The sequence below is a fragment of the Arachis hypogaea genome, chromosome 9 (assembly GCF_003086295.3).
Source record: "Arachis hypogaea cultivar Tifrunner chromosome 9, arahy.Tifrunner.gnm2.J5K5, whole genome shotgun sequence".
Taxonomy (NCBI): domain Eukaryota; kingdom Viridiplantae; phylum Streptophyta; class Magnoliopsida; order Fabales; family Fabaceae; genus Arachis; species Arachis hypogaea.
Window position 1 is genome coordinate 101,576,267 of NC_092044.1, and position 16,388 is coordinate 101,592,654.

At 29.0% G+C, this 16,388-nt stretch overlaps 1 long non-coding RNA gene across 1 annotated transcript; it reads right to left on the minus strand.

Annotated features, from left to right (window-relative positions):
• Positions 1-5,447: 5,447 nt before the first annotated feature.
• LOC140174997 (uncharacterized) lies at positions 5,448-8,671 on the minus strand. Its single transcript, XR_011865167.1, has 2 exons — positions 7,902-8,671; positions 5,448-7,795 (listed from the first exon to the last, which is right to left on the minus strand). It is a non-coding gene; the product is annotated as an uncharacterized lncRNA (long non-coding RNA).
• Positions 8,672-16,388: the final 7,717 nt, after the last annotated feature.

The following is a 16,388-nucleotide window of genomic DNA, read 5'->3' on the forward strand; positions in this document are numbered from 1 at the left end:
CTTCATATACCTTGCATGCCTCTTCATCTTTCCATTCTCATTATTTCAATTTTTTTTTGAAAAACTGCAACACCCTGTGTCATTAAGATGAGGGAAAAAACCGCTACCAGAAGAGGCACGTTTACTCATAAAATTTCCAGAATTCCTGAAAGTTCCCGAGCACATTCCCACACTCACGTTCACATACATTCTCATACTACATCTCCATCTCCCTTGCCTCCTCACACTGAACTGATGGCTCGAACTAAGACACTGGCACATCGTCCCTCCTATTTTCAAGCAGCCAAACCATCAAATGCTCTTTCTCGTCCAAGTGCTTCAAAGGTAAAACATCCAATGATCAAAGAAGAGCTTTGTGACCCTCCAAGATCCAAACCCAAGTCTGTTCCTCAATGTTCTTAAAGAGGTAACCCTCGCATCCCTCTTCGTTCAGTCAAAGAACCCCCAAATATTGATCCTTTTGCTTTCAAATCTCACTTTGCAAACATACCTCACTCTCACTTCAACCCTTTTTGTTTTTTCTGCTATGAATTTTGAGTTTTATAAGGGAGTTGTTGTTCATCATCCTCTGTGCCGTACCTATCTTGCTGACTTGCCTGCTTTAGAAAAGAAATGACTTGACTTTGTAAAAAACATAGTGTTTTTGGACTGAAATTATATTTTTAAAATAAAAAAGTCTGTCTACCCTGACCTTGTCCATAAATTCTATACTAACTTGACCTATCACAATGAAAATATTTATTCTTATGTCAAAAGGCGTGAATTAAATCTAAACAGTGAAACTATCAATGAAGACTTAGGGTACTCTGATGTTGGTGTTAATGCATGCACTTCAGCAAAATGAGATGAAGATTTGGGTCTCTTATACCAAGATGCCCTAGCTTTTGCCTGTGAAAATATTTCTCTCATTGATGGTCTTACTCCTACCCATAAGGCTCTAGGTCTTGTTTGTGCACAAATCCATCGCATAGTTAACCACATCATCCTTTCCTCAAAGTGGTTTATATCAAACGATTTCATTTTGTGATACACTGGGGTTGTATGCCATCATTATGGAATTTAAAATTTTCTTTGCTTATTTGATGATGAGGCATATGTATGACTGTATAAAGAGTTATAAAAATGTGTCACTTTCTTATGGTATATTTGTAACCTGTTTCTTTGAATTTTTTGGTGCTGATCTGTCCAATGAAACACTTGAAAATAGAAACTCTTATTTAAAAGGGGATGGTAAAGAGAAACAACAAAAGAAAGGACCTACCAGATCTGAAAGAGTGGTCTTTGATGACGAAGAATAAGAGCTTGATGACATTCCTCCTCAATTCACTACTGGAACATCAGCCTCCACTGGGTACAAATATCTTCTGTACGGAGTTATAAAGGATGTTCTGCAAGAATTTGTGAATTTGTCCAATCATCTCATCTCCACAAGCCAACAAGAGAGAAAACTTGCCGTTCGGAATGAAAATATTTTACGCAAGTCAAGGGATAGAGTTGCAGTTCTTCTAAAGTATATGGAAAACATTCAAGAAGATGACACCATGACAACTAATCAAGAGGAGCCACTGGATACTAAGGATGAAGGCTCGAATGCATAAGGATTCTCATGTTCAAGAATTTTAATTCTGTTGCACTTAGTTTTATGAGACAATTTATTTTTATCTAATGTTCTTTTATTTTCTAGATAATTGTATCCCTTAACTAAACACTTACTTCATTTCTGGATATGTTATCTTTGGAGTCTAACCTAATTTTTGCAGGTCTGAACTGGAAAACACTTCCTTCCTTGATGAGAAAAGAGAGAGTAGTGTAAATAGGATAGATTAAGACATTGAGACATATAAATAGAATAGATTGAGGCATTGAAACATATGATATTTTCTGATTAATATTATACTTTGATGATTAAGTTGCTCTTATTTAATAATAATCACTTATATGTGCTGCTGAAATTCTTGAATGCCAGTATGACACGTGTTTTGTTTGTGAAGAAGCTCACATTAAGGGGGAGTATTTCTTATTAGAGAAAGGGGGAGCAAATCACATTTGAACTGGAATCATCAAAGAGAAGTCTTTAATCTAAATTTGTTATTCATTCCCATTATTTCCATGTTAAATGATGTTTGTCATCAAGGGGGAGATTGTTCAGTTTAGTAAATAATAATAATATTTTTTGTGATGACAAACATAATTGTAAATGGTTTAAAAGCCCAAAAGTGTCTTGATAGTTTATTTGGTATTGTAGGCCCAAATGTTAATGTGCAGTGCAAAAGCAATAAAACCAAGCACCTGAACCTTAGCTACTTAGATCAAGCCTAGTCCAGCCCATTGCCATTCTTGAAAGAAAAGAACATCTTCCTGTTGGTGGTGCTATTCTGCTTCAGGTAAGGCATAAAGAAGAAAGAGAAGTTTACTTTTTTCACTAAGCACAAAAAAGGAAGGAAGGAAAAGTAAATCTTGAAAGCTATGTCAAATCAAAATGAACATAAACAACTTAAACTAAATCAGAGGATAAAGGTATGAAGTTTTCATTAATATGCAAGTCAATTACTTGCTGATTTATTCTTCCCTCTACACAGCCGTTTTGGATAACATGAAAAAAGTGGTGGCTACTTTGTTCTACTGTAAATCAATGGTTGAAAATAAAATTTAGGGCCACTTGATTAAGCTAGAATTTAAACCCATTTGGTATATTAAGCTAGATTTTAATATTATAAAGCTAAATCAAACTCTAAAATTAACAAATTAACTAAAAACTAAACAAATGCAGTAAAATTAGAGAAACAAATTAAGAAAAAACTATAAACAAAAGGATTTTTTTTAATGTGACTTCTAATAAGATTTTCAACTTCAACTATTTCTACTATTCAAACATGCAGTTAAAAATAAAAACCTACCAAATGAAGCTAACAACAAAGAAGAATATGTACAAGAATAATAAAAAGAGGTGAGTTTAGGAAGGTTTTACCATTATGGAGTGTCTTCTATCTAGTGCTTTTATTTATCATTCTTAAGTTAGACGGTTGATGAGGCTCTTGTCAAGGATGCTTGTGCTTGAATTTATCCGTGTATCCCCACTAATGTTTAAACTTGATATGCTCTCTGAGATCCCAAGTCATGTGAACTAAATCATAAAGGGTTGTTAATCAAGCAATGAGCTCCCAAAATTGATGATTAGTGAATTGTATTCCGGGGTCCCAAACCTTGATTGTCCACCCGCCTTGTTGTTGATCTTTAAGCTTCCATTTGAATGAAACAAAATTTGAATTCTCCTTTAAACTCAAATTTCTCGTTTGAAATCCCATGAATTGAGCCTTACACCACTTCTGGAACTCAAGTCTTGAAATATCTTTCATCATGAGCCTTGGTTCTTATTGCTAATCAACATTTAACTCTTTCTTACTCTTCAATCCACAAAAAATTCAAAGTTGACCATCCATTTTTAACAAAGCATATTAATGTGGTCCAAAAATTTTCATAGTAGAAATAATTTTCCACTCAAAAAGTGTGTTGGATGGTTGCTTAGTTAGGGAGATTCCTAAAGGATTTACCAATGTGATTTCTACTCTATTTGACTCTTTTTTAATAACCTCCATCTCTTGATTGTCAACTTTTTTCACATCATCTTCATTGCTCAAGGTGTGTATTAGAAGTTGTGCACATTCCTCCTCAACACCGCTTTCATGCCCAATGAAAGAAAATTTAACAAGCTTATCAACGTCATTAGTTGGTGCAGAATCATCCTCAATGATGGAGTTCATTCCTTGCTTGACTCCAAAAAATCCAACCACTCCATCTAATTCACTGCATGCATATTCCTCTTGTTGCAATTCACTCATCAACTCCTCTTCTGTCAATTGAGGTTCCAAGCTTTGTTTCATGCCACTCTCTTTAGTTGATTCTATTTTCGATCATTTATCCATTGGTCATACAAGAGAAGCAAGGAAGGTATGCTTGCGGCAATGCGGTTCATCAACTCCTTGAGATGATTTAGTTGCTCATCCCTCACTTTGAAGATAGATTAAAGCTCCTTTTATTCTTGGATCAACGGTTGAAAGGCTTCTTCTATCGAGGGTTATAGTAGAAAAGAGGGTTGGTTGTATTGAAAGAAGTCATGGTGCATGGGATGTGGTGTTTTAAGAGGACTATAGGAGTAAGTATGTTGGAATAGTTGTGGTTCAAATGGTGATTGTTCATAAAGCTCAAAGGATAGTGATAAGGTGGATATGGATTTGGATCCCATTGAGGTATTTGGTGGTAGTGGGATGGGATTTGGGAGTACTACGGTTGAGGACAATATTGAGAATGAAAGTTATATGAATATGGTGGTTGAGGTTCATAATCATAGCAAGGACCACCATAGACATTGGGTTGATACGCACTATAGGGAGGATTTTTATTATAGTGGGGTGAAAGAGGTTGATGCCATGGTTCTTGAATATAAGTCTCCTCCATCATTTGATAATTAGTTCCTTAGTGCCAACCATCGTTGAAATTGCGATTTCCTACAATATTTTCAAAATCATACAACTTAAAATCATAAGGATGAGAATTCATAGCAAAAGAACAAATAGAAACAAAGAATATCAAGAAGAAAAAAAGACAAATTACTAAATACTAGCAAAGACAAGAAAACACACTATTCACATATTAACAATAGCCAATAACAAGTACACATTAAAATTTTCCCACAACGGCACAAAAAATTTGACAAGCGCTAAACACTGGTTTAGAATCACAAGTTTAAAACTCAAGATTTATCGTATCTCTAAGATGAAATTCAATGCTCTTCAAAGTTTAGTAAAAGTGTCACAAAATCTAAAACAAATAACTGGGAGTTTAATCCAGGGTCGTTCTCCCTTAGAATCACAATTGAATGCTCAATTATTGGCTATAGGGAAAAGAAGATTTTGATTGTAATTTATGAAAATTTAAATGGCAAAAAACTAAAGAAGCACGCAAGAAATTAAATTAGGATCAATTAGGGCAATTAACTAGAAAATATAAGTAAATTAATTACTAAAAGATCTTGGCAAAGGTTGAGAGTTAAGGATTATTGTCCTTGCTACTAACCACAACATGATAATTACAAAGAACAAACCCCCAATTCGTCAAACTCTACAAATTGAGAAATGTCAATTGGGCTTAATTAATCCTAATTTATAAGTCCTAGCTAACTTACTAATTAAATTAGTAAAAGATTAGCGTTAATAAAAGTAAGATTAGTTATCATGTCTAAATTATCCATCAACTTGAACATTAATGACTCAAGGTCACCCAATTTCTCAATCCAAGTCAAGAATACAAAATCTACTCTATAACTAGTTCAAGTATTTTATCAAATACCTAGAGTGCATAAAAATAAAGCATCATAAATTGCAAGAATTAGCAAAATCTACAACTACCCAATTCAAGAAAATAATAATAATATATCCAATAAGCAACAATAAAACATAAAATATCAAATTCATTAAAGCAAATTAAAATTCAACAAGAGTTCATAAACTAAAATTATAAAAACAAGAAACTAACAAGAAAATGTTAATGAATAAAGGTAGTAGAACAACAAAATGTAAATAAAACTAAACTAAAACAATATTAAAAACTAAAACTAGAGAGAAAATTAAGTAAAACTCTAAGAATTCTAGAAAGAAGTTAGAGATTCTCTCTCTAGAATTCACTAAAACATCATAAAAACTCAAAACCTAAGACTACGTGGTGTTCTTCATTATATTCCTCTTTGAAATACTTCAAAAATCTAATGCTTGGGGACCTTTTTGGGGCCAAATCGCGAGCCCATGTGCTCATTTACCCAAGCACGTGACAGCACTATTGTCTAGGCGAAAAATCTAGTCTGGACAAAATTTCGCTTGGGCAAGACTTCGCATGGGCAACACTTATTTGCTTGGACGAGACCTGAAGTGCTGAACTTTTTGTTTTGTGATTCTTTCCTCTTTTATTCATGTTCCTTGCTTTCTCTTAAACCTAAATTAACCTAAAATATTAACAAACATATCAAGGTACTAAGTGGATGATTATAGATTCAGATATATTCAATTTATGGTAAAAAAATCATACGAATTTGTCATTAATCGCAATTAGAATCAAGAATCACAAATCTAGTCAATTAAGCACAAAAGTAGAGAAAAATTGCTTGAAATTCCTAAAAATATATACAATAATTCACATGAAATTAGACTTCATCATGCTTCTTATAGACATTGATTGGGAGATTAGGTTTATCTCACCACTACGAGACCAGACATATTATTTGCTATTGAAAAACTTAGTCATTATCTTCATTGTCCTACTAAAGCTCATTATCAAGCTGCCATCCGTGTTCTCAAATACCTCAAGTATTCACCAGCCACCTGTCTCTTCCTCTCTGCTTCTTCAGACTTGGTTTCTTTTGATTATTCAAATGCATACTAGACTTCATGCCTAGAAACAAGGTGCTCTATGTCAGGTTACTGCTTTTAGTTGGGGACGTCTCTCATCTTATGAAAAAGCAAGAAATAACCTACTTTGGCAAGATATTTCTCTGAAGCTGAATATCGAACTTTGGACTTGGCCACATGTGAAGCTTAGTGGCTCTCATTCATTCTTGATAATATCCACATGCCCATTTCCAATCCCATTCCTTTATATTGTGATAGCCAATCTACCCGTTATATTGCTGTCAATTCGATGTTCCATGAATACACCAAACACATAGAAGTTGACTGCCATGTGGTGCGAAAAAAGTCAGTTTTGAGATTTATCAAACTCTTACCCATCTCAACCAAAGACCAAAATGCTGATATTCTAACAAAGCCTTTAGCTCCAACTCCTTTCAAGTCATGCTTCACCAAATTGAGCCTCTTTGACATTTACAATACAAATTTGAGGCGTAATATTTGTCCCTGATAAATCTTTTGCTTTGCATTATTAACTAGAACTGCAGTTTGTAATGGTTTAAGATAAAGTAGTTTTAGGGTTAGCTTATAATACAAGTTGTTAATTTTAGGTGTCAAAATTGACAACTTCAAGGAAAATGTCAGTGTATATGTATGATTGTGTAGTAGTTAGTTATAGATAGAAAAATATAAAAGTTGGTTAGGCTCTGCCTTACTCAACACGTGAAGGCATGACTGACTTAGAAAATTCATTTTTTCATCTTGTATATAAATTTTCTCCCATGTTAGAAGAAGTTAACAATTCTATCTGCTCTCAAGATCAGTGTATGAATAATAACTCTCCCTCTTCTGTCTTAATTCTTTATCTCTTCGTTTTCTACACCATATTCAATTAGTTGAGAATAGTTTGAAGGTATGAACTAGGATAGAGTCCATATTATTTTTCTTTCTCTAAATTAACCTAAAACATTAACAAACATATCAAGGTACCAAGTGGAAATTATAGATTTAGACATATTCAATTTATGGCAAAAAATTATACGACTTTGTCATTAATCGCAATTAGAATCAATAATCACAAATCTAGTCAATTAAGCACAAAAGTAGAGAAACATTGCATGAAATCTCTAAAAATATATACAATAATTCACATGAAATCAGACTTCATCATGCATCCTATAAACGATTGATTAGGAGATTAGTTTATCTCACCATTACGAGACCAGACATATCATTTGCTATTGGAAAACTTAGTCATTATCTTCATTGTCCTACCGAAGCTCATTACTAAGCTGCCATCTGTGTTCTCAAATAAGCATTCACCAGTTACTAGTCTCTTCCTCTCAGCTTCTTTAGACTTGGTTCCTTCTGATTACTCAAATGCAGACTGGACTTCATGCCTAGACACAAGGCGCTCTATGTCAGGTTATTGCTTTTATTTGGAGACATCCCTCATTTTATGAAAAAATAAGAAACAATTTACTATGGCAAGATTTTTCTCTGAACCTGAATATCGAGCTTTGGATTTGACCACATGTGAAGCTCAGTGGCTCACATTCATTTTTGCTGATCTCCGCATGCCCATTTTCAACCTCATTCCTTTATATTGTGATAGTCAATATGCCTATTATATTGCTGCCAATCCAGTATTCCACGAACGCACCAAATACATAAAAATTGATTGCCATGTAGTGCAAAAAAAAGTCAGTTTTAAGACTTATCAAACTTTTTTCCAACTTAACCAAAGACCAAAATACTAATATTTCTAACAAAACCTCTAACTCCAATTCCTTTTAAGTCATGCTTCACCAAATTAAGCCTCTTTGATATTTACAATCCAAATTTGAGACGTAATATTTGTCCCTAGTAAGATTTTTACTTTGCATTATTAAATGGAAGTGCAGTTTATAGTAGTTTTAGATAAAGTAGTTTGTAAGGTTAGCTTATAGTATAAGTTATTAACTTAGAAATGTCAGTATACATGTATGATAATGTAGCAGTTAGTTATAGATAAAAAAATATAGAAGTTGGTTAGTCTCTGTCTTACTCAACACGTGAAGGCATGGCTAACTTAGAAAACTCATTTCCTCAACTTGTATATAAATTTTCTCCCGTCTTAGAAGAAGTTAACAATTCTACCTTCTCTCAAGATCTCTCCCTCCTCTGTCTTAATTCTTTATCTCTTCGAATCTCAATCCACATTTTTTACACCACATTTAATTAACTGAGAATAGTTTGAAGGTATGAACTAGGATTAAGTTCTTACGAATTTTTTCTCTAGATTGAGTGAGCAGTTAGAGAAATTTTAAACTAAGTATAACGTAATTGTGAGAAAAGTAGTTAATTTTAAGCTAAGTATAACGTAGTTGTGAGAAAAGTGGTTCGACTCTTATATTAATGTATGTAATAAAAAATTAATTATAATAAAAAAAATTATCATAATTTATAATAAAGATTGAATATAAATTATAGGGAATAAGAGACTAAATCAAAATATATTGTAATATCAATTTTTTTTCTTTTTCTATCTTCTATAAATTTGTGACGAAATAAAACTAAAAATAATCATATGTTTTTGTTGTAAAATAAATAAAAGATATATAAAATAAAGATGTATAAATAGAGACTCTAGTATTAAAATAATTAGCTCAATAATAATTTATATATATATATATAATAATATTATGTGTTGTAATGTGTGTGTATATATATATATATATATATATATAGAAAAGAGTATAAAAAATAAAGAGAGGGAAAATAACATTTGCTTTTATTATTGCTATGTGTATAAAGGGAGAGAGAATAATATTCAGTTGTTGTTGTTGTGTGTAAAAAGCATCTGACCATGCTTAATATTTATACAAGTAAAATAATGCTACTTTCAACTTTTATTTATTACTTCTTGTATTATAAATAGATTCATTCAATTTTGAGAATGAAATCTAAAGTGATCATCCATCTTTATCACAACAGTTTTCATATATTTTACATTAACAATAAAAATTGCTATTAGTCACATTTCTTTAATTCAATCCGCTTCTGAAGTCACTAAAAACTGTGCAAGTCATACTAATCCCTCTATTTAATCTTCTCATTATATTTGAATGTATAGTCAAACGTACTTATGTATAATTTTTTTATCTAGAAATGACCATGTCTTCATCCAATCCTCCTTTGTCTAGTCAATTGTTTTAATTTATATATATTGTCTTCATCCAAATGCACTTATCTCTATTTAACTCTTTTAATTTTCATTTACTTATTTTATTGGCGTTTGTTAGTTCAAGTCAATACATAACTAATATTAACTATCCAGCCATAAAAGCAAAACCAATTAAAGACAAACGAAGAAAATGACATGACCCAAGAACGCGACAGTGAATTAATCACAACCTGATAATATATAAAAGGATGGAGATAATAATGAAAACACGATGATATAAATTCTTATAAAAGAATTTGAAAAATAATTAAAAAATTAGTTTAAATTAAAACAATTTAAAATTATTTTATTTTATATTTTTTTATTATTGTTTATCTTATTTTATATTTTTTAATTATTAAATTAAGTAATTTTAGATCTAATAAATATGTAATTATAGATATTGCATACATAAATATTAAATTAAATAAAATAACTTTGAATTATTATATTATCTCTAGAATTTGAGATTTATATTATTACAAGAAAATATCATTTCTAAAGAGCATATACACAATTCATTAAAATTGCAATTTTTAACAATAATTTAATGTTATAATTCTCAATAGAAATATCATTAGCAAAGAATATTATTTTCATATAAAATGACTATTATATTGAAAATATATATTTATATGAACAGTCATTATCGTAATTATTACCATTAAAAAATGTTATTATATATGAAATAGTTGTTTTCATTATTTTATTTTAAACAACTCCATGCAGCAAGAAAAAAATTTTATAATAATTATAACTCAAAAGATTGATATGTCGAACCAATTTTTTCTATGCCACATGTTTGGAAAAATTAAGAAGGAAAGGAAGATTGATGGCAGAGAAAAGGTATTGCTTTCTAATATATATATAATCACTTAGGCCATATAATTGTAAAGGTAGAAGAATTAGATGCAATTTCTTTCAAAAGTTAACTCATGACCTAACTATATATAGTTAGTTAATACTTAATTAATGAATTAATTAGACAAACAAACCAAAATGTGATTAGGAGAGGGTATGAAATTCAAAGCCTCCATGTGCTTGTAACTTGTAAGGTTCTCGATCGACTTGATCAGAAACTTTTGGTAATAATATAATCTAACTAATATTATATTATATAGAATCGGCGCTGTATAATAATGCATATAATAATGCTGACATGGCATGGCATTAAGATAATTAAAATATTAATTTTATCTCTTAAAACTTACTTGATATTGTGATTTTGATATGAATTATCAATTGATTCTAATAATTTTATATTAGAAAAGTCAGTTTTACAATTAAAATCATGTTATGATTTTTTTTTAGTTTACTTCTTTTATTCTTTATAAAATCTCAATTTTTACTTCTTGAACATAATAAATTAATAATACGTTAATTTCGGATCAAACAAAATCAATAATTATATTAACCAGAAAATACAAGTTAATTAATAACTTAAATTATCATATCGACATGCTTTAGAAATCCATATTGTTGATACAAACTAAAGTTTGACTATAATTAGTAGTTTCGACAACAAAATACTAAATTGGTACAATGTTATGTGTGTCGATACAAAGACATTTTAACTCATTAAATATTGACTAGGACAATTGAAATGAAAAAAATGAAAATATAAAAGTGAAATAAATAGTCGATTCGATAAAAAATGGAATGTAATTAACATGTGTAGAAATAAATTTCATCTTAATAAATAAGGACTAATTTAAATGTAAAGACTATTACTTGATTCTCAAGATGTGGATAATTAATACTGAAGAAAAAGTAAAGCAAGAATATGAATAAAGTTGATAACGAAAAAAGTTAAATAAAATAAGATTTTCTTTTTTTTAATAAATAAGAGAATCAATAGATTGAGAGGGACTTCAATTCAACACTATAAATCCCATGAAAGTTTTGCAAAATTTCGAATCACACTTAGACGCAGTAGATGATAATAATAAAGTGCAAATACATGTAAGTATTACGAGTCAATTTCTCTATTTATCTATTTATTTGTATTTTTTATTGAGTTTTCAACTTAAGTTTGACGTAACAGATGATAATCGAGTACAAATATATGTGAGAGTTATGAGCCAATTTTTTTATTTATATCTTTTTTTTATGTTTTTTATTGAATTTTCAGTTTAATTAAGTTTTCACAAATTGATTGTTATTTTAAATTTTATTCTTAATTTTTTTATTTCCAACATTTTAGCATTGTTCATTTTTTTTCTTTTAATTTCATGTTTAAGTTAGTTTAATCTAAGTTTTTTTATTTATGTTAAACATCTGTTTGTATCAATCTATTTTTATTAATACAAGAACTTTAGTATTTTTTTCACTTTTTGCAAAATTATTTGGACATTGAAATAGATAAGTTTTGGGTTGAGTTAATTTTTTTATGAAGATTTGTGTCTATTTTTTAAATTGAGATAATTAATATTTGTGTAGAGGTCGAACAAAACTCAAGTGAAACACATATATAACTAAGATATAGTCTTAACAATAATGAATCTTTCCTAAACAAAAGCAGTGTAACGACAACTCACTATTTCCACACATGAAACAAAATATATATGAATTCAAGGAGGTCATGATGTATTTCTTTTGGTGTCTTAGGAGGCCATGATGTATGTTATTGTGGGAAACGCGTTTATATTATTCGTTTAATATGTATAATGTAGAGGCCACCAAATATATATATATATATATATATATATATATATATATATATATATATATATATATATATATATATATAATCTAGAATAGTTAGTTTTAGATTATGATTGACAAAGAAATGTTTATATTTTTAAGTCCGAGTCATCTTTCCAACAACCAATTTGAAATTTGAAATAAACAAAAAGAAAGCACAGTTCATAGGAATGACCTAACTTGTTGGTTTCCCTTGCTATATTCATAATTTCATATTATATGATATATTTTTTGTCTTCTTCACAAGAGCCTAATTGTCATAGTAGTAGTCCAAGTCTAATAGATATATATATTAAAATATTCGTATGTGGAGGGATCCAAAAATTTCAAATCAAAGAACACGATTTTTCATTATTGTACTACTAGTATTCCAATAATAATAATGTTCTTCGCCAATAAAACACGTAACTTTCAATTACGATTTAACAGGGAAATGCCAATCATATACACCATTTTGTGCCATTGTACGCATCAATAAAAACCAAATTCTTATCTCAAATATATTGTAAATTCAAAACATGCACATAATGAAGTTCATTTAGAGAAGCTTCTGCGTGCTACTTCTCTTTGCGTGACGTGTTGGTTTATTATTCTCCTTCATTGAAGTATGTTGTCTGCCACTAAATATATTATCAATCCTTAATTAGACTAAATTAAATTAGCATGTTCATATTGCCTTAATTAATTAACAAGTGACATGGAAAATATTGGTTCATTAGGAATGAAACGACGTGGATGCATGGCACTCTGTAATATGTATGACAAAAGAAAAGTTATATATCCTATAAATTTATTGTACCTCTATTATATATATTATACATATACTATACTATAATATTTTACATTATAATTTCTATAAATTTTAAAATAAATTTTATTTGACCCAAACTTTATGAATAAAAACAATACTTCATATTTATCTTTATTTTAAAGTTACTTTTCAATAAGATTATTTTCTCTACTAGTCCAAACTTTCAAGTTTCAATAAAGTATGTTTAGAAAACTTGGTACAATGAAAAGGATAACAAGTTGTTAGTATGACATAAAGAAAGAACAATTAACTTAGATGAACCAAGGAGGCATAGACAAAAAATAAAGGTGCTGCCATATTTGGCTCTTTGCCCTTGAAATTAACATGATATAGATTTAACAAAAACTGGAAGCAAGCAACTTAATTGGTGTTAGATGAGATACACTAATTTCAAGGATATAGCTAGACTCTGGTTAAGAATACAGAAATGGAAATACCTTTTTTTTATTTTTTTTTTTTTTGTCTTGACACACTCAGGAGTATTTAAATCAAATCTGATCCAATTCAAATAAAAAATTATTTAAAATTGTGCTAATTTAAATTTAATTAAATTTTATTTTTTGTAAATAGCATAGATCAAATCGAATTTAAATTCTACTTCTCAAAAATCAAAATCGATCCAATCCAAACCGAACAATCTGTTATAATATTATTATATTATTATTATATTTATAATTTTATTTATAATATTTTAATTTGTTATAATTTTTATATTATTCATATATTATTATTATTTAATAAATATTTTATGTTTAAAATAAAATTTATTTATTTATTTTAACTAATCTATAATTTTATTTCTATTATTATATTATTGTTAATTTTTAAGATATTGTTAAAAATTTATTATATTATTGTGGGTCATTTAAAATTTGATATTAAAATTTGTTATGTATATTTAATTTTAAAAAATTAGATCAAATTCTTAAAATTAGATTGAATTTTTTTAAAAAAAATTATTCAATCTAAATCGTATCACAAATAAAATTAATGTTCAGATAGAATAAATTTTCGTCTCAAAATTAATTTAAACCGCAGTGCCAACACCCCAAAACACACTCACACACACGCACTACATCATTGAGGCATATAAAGCCTCAAAGCCATGATTTGTATTTCAGTGACATTTTTTTTTTGTCCTAGTGACATTGTTTTTCTTTGTATTTCTGGTCATGTTTTTCAACACACCTTTGGGTCCATACTCAAATACTCAAGTTATAAAATATAGGCCCATGACTCAAATACTCGAGTTCTCTGTAAGGAAAAAAGCCACTGAACATATATACGTGTCCAAGAAAAAAAACCTGGAAAATATATAGAGGAATATTCGTTTAGACCAAAAAAGAATGAAAGAAGAATATTGGTTGCAATGGCAATTGGCAAGCAAGGCATTAGCTGAGTCAAGGAGAAATAATTTGTCACAGATTAAAATTCTATTTAAGAGTTTTTTATTATTATAATTTAATGTTATAATTCTCAATAGAAATATCATTAGCAAAGAATATTATTTTCATATAAAATGACTATTATATTGAAAATATATATTTTTGAACAGTTTATCATAATTATTATTACCATTAAAAAAATTATTATATATGAAATAGTTGTTTTCATTATTTTATTTTAAACAACTACATGCAGCAAGAAAATTTTTTATAATTATAACTCAAAAGATTGATATGTCGAACCAATTTTTTCTATGCCACATGTTTGGAAAAATTTAGAAGGAAAGGAAGATTGATGGCAGATAAAAGGTATTCCTTTCTAATATATATATAATCACTTAGGCCATAATTGTAATGGTAGAAGAATTAGATGCAATTTCTTTCAAAAGTTAACTCATGACCTAATCACCATAGTTAGTTAATACTTAATTAATGAATTAATTAGACAAACAACCAAAATGCGATTAGGAGAGGGTATGAAATTCAAAGCCTCCATGTGCTTGTAACTCGTAAGGTTCTCGATCGACTTGATCAGAAACTTTTGGCAATAATATAATCTAACTCTAATATTTTATTGTATATATAGAATCGGCGCTGTATAATAATGCATATAATAATGCTGACATGGCATGGAATGTGCTTGAAGGGTGTATTGACATATGGCTGATGACAAATTATTCTTACTAAATTATGTATTAAGCAGGATCTGAACTCAATGGGATCAGCTTAATAAGAGAACTTTAGCATTTTTACGGAAAACTATATATAATTTATCCTATTATAATTATTAAGTCTTAAGAGTTTTAGATTGTTTTTTATAACATTTTAATAAAAATAAAATGAGAGTCATATAAAAACGTCTAAAATATTTTATTTTTAAAATATTTTTTAGTAAATAAAATTTAATATATATAATCAATTAAACTGTATTATTTTTATTAAAATTAAACCAGACAATTAATTTGACCTAAAAAATAGTGAATTAAATTTTTAATTAGTCTAAATTAATATTATTTTATATAAAGAATTATTATAATACTCTTATTATAAAAAATGACTAAAATACTTTTATTATATATATATATATATATATTAATTTTGAAAATCCTAAATTCTATCCCTTTATTTCTCTGCCGTCATAGAGTTAGAATTTAGAATTCTTAAAATTAATATATATATATATATATATATATATATATATATATATATATATATATAATATGAGTATTTTAGTTATATTTTATAATAGGGATATTGTAGTTATTTGTTGGGTATTTTTGGACTCCCTTCTTATGTGGAGAAAAAGTCCAAATGTTAGTATCCAAACTCATAAATAGTTGAAATAGCTGAGGTGAGTTAGGGTTGAATGAGAGAGATCTCATTTGTAAGAAGAACACCAAACACTAGAGAGAAGAGAAGAGAGAAAGTCATTTTCGCACATATACAAAGCTATCTTTGTAAATTAGTCGCTGCAGATTCGTTAACCATTGGATCAAGCTCAAATTTGGACAGTATGTTCTACACACTTAGTTCTTTGTTTTCACCGTTCGAATCTTCGATTCGATGTCTGTAGCTGGAGATATTTGCCATGCACAGCTGTTCTGTTTTTGTGGTATTTTCATCTTCTTGTTCTTGTTTTGTAAGTTTTGAAGTTTGGGTTGTTTGGCTTGTTATATGCACGTTTTGTGCAGTAATTTGTGACTCTTTTGTACCCTATTTTTCATCATAGTGAAACTATTTTCTGGTCTTGGTGACCCGTGGTTTTTACTTCTCTCATTGAGGAGGTTTTTCACATTAAAATCTTGGTGTGTTAGCTTGTCTCTAATTTA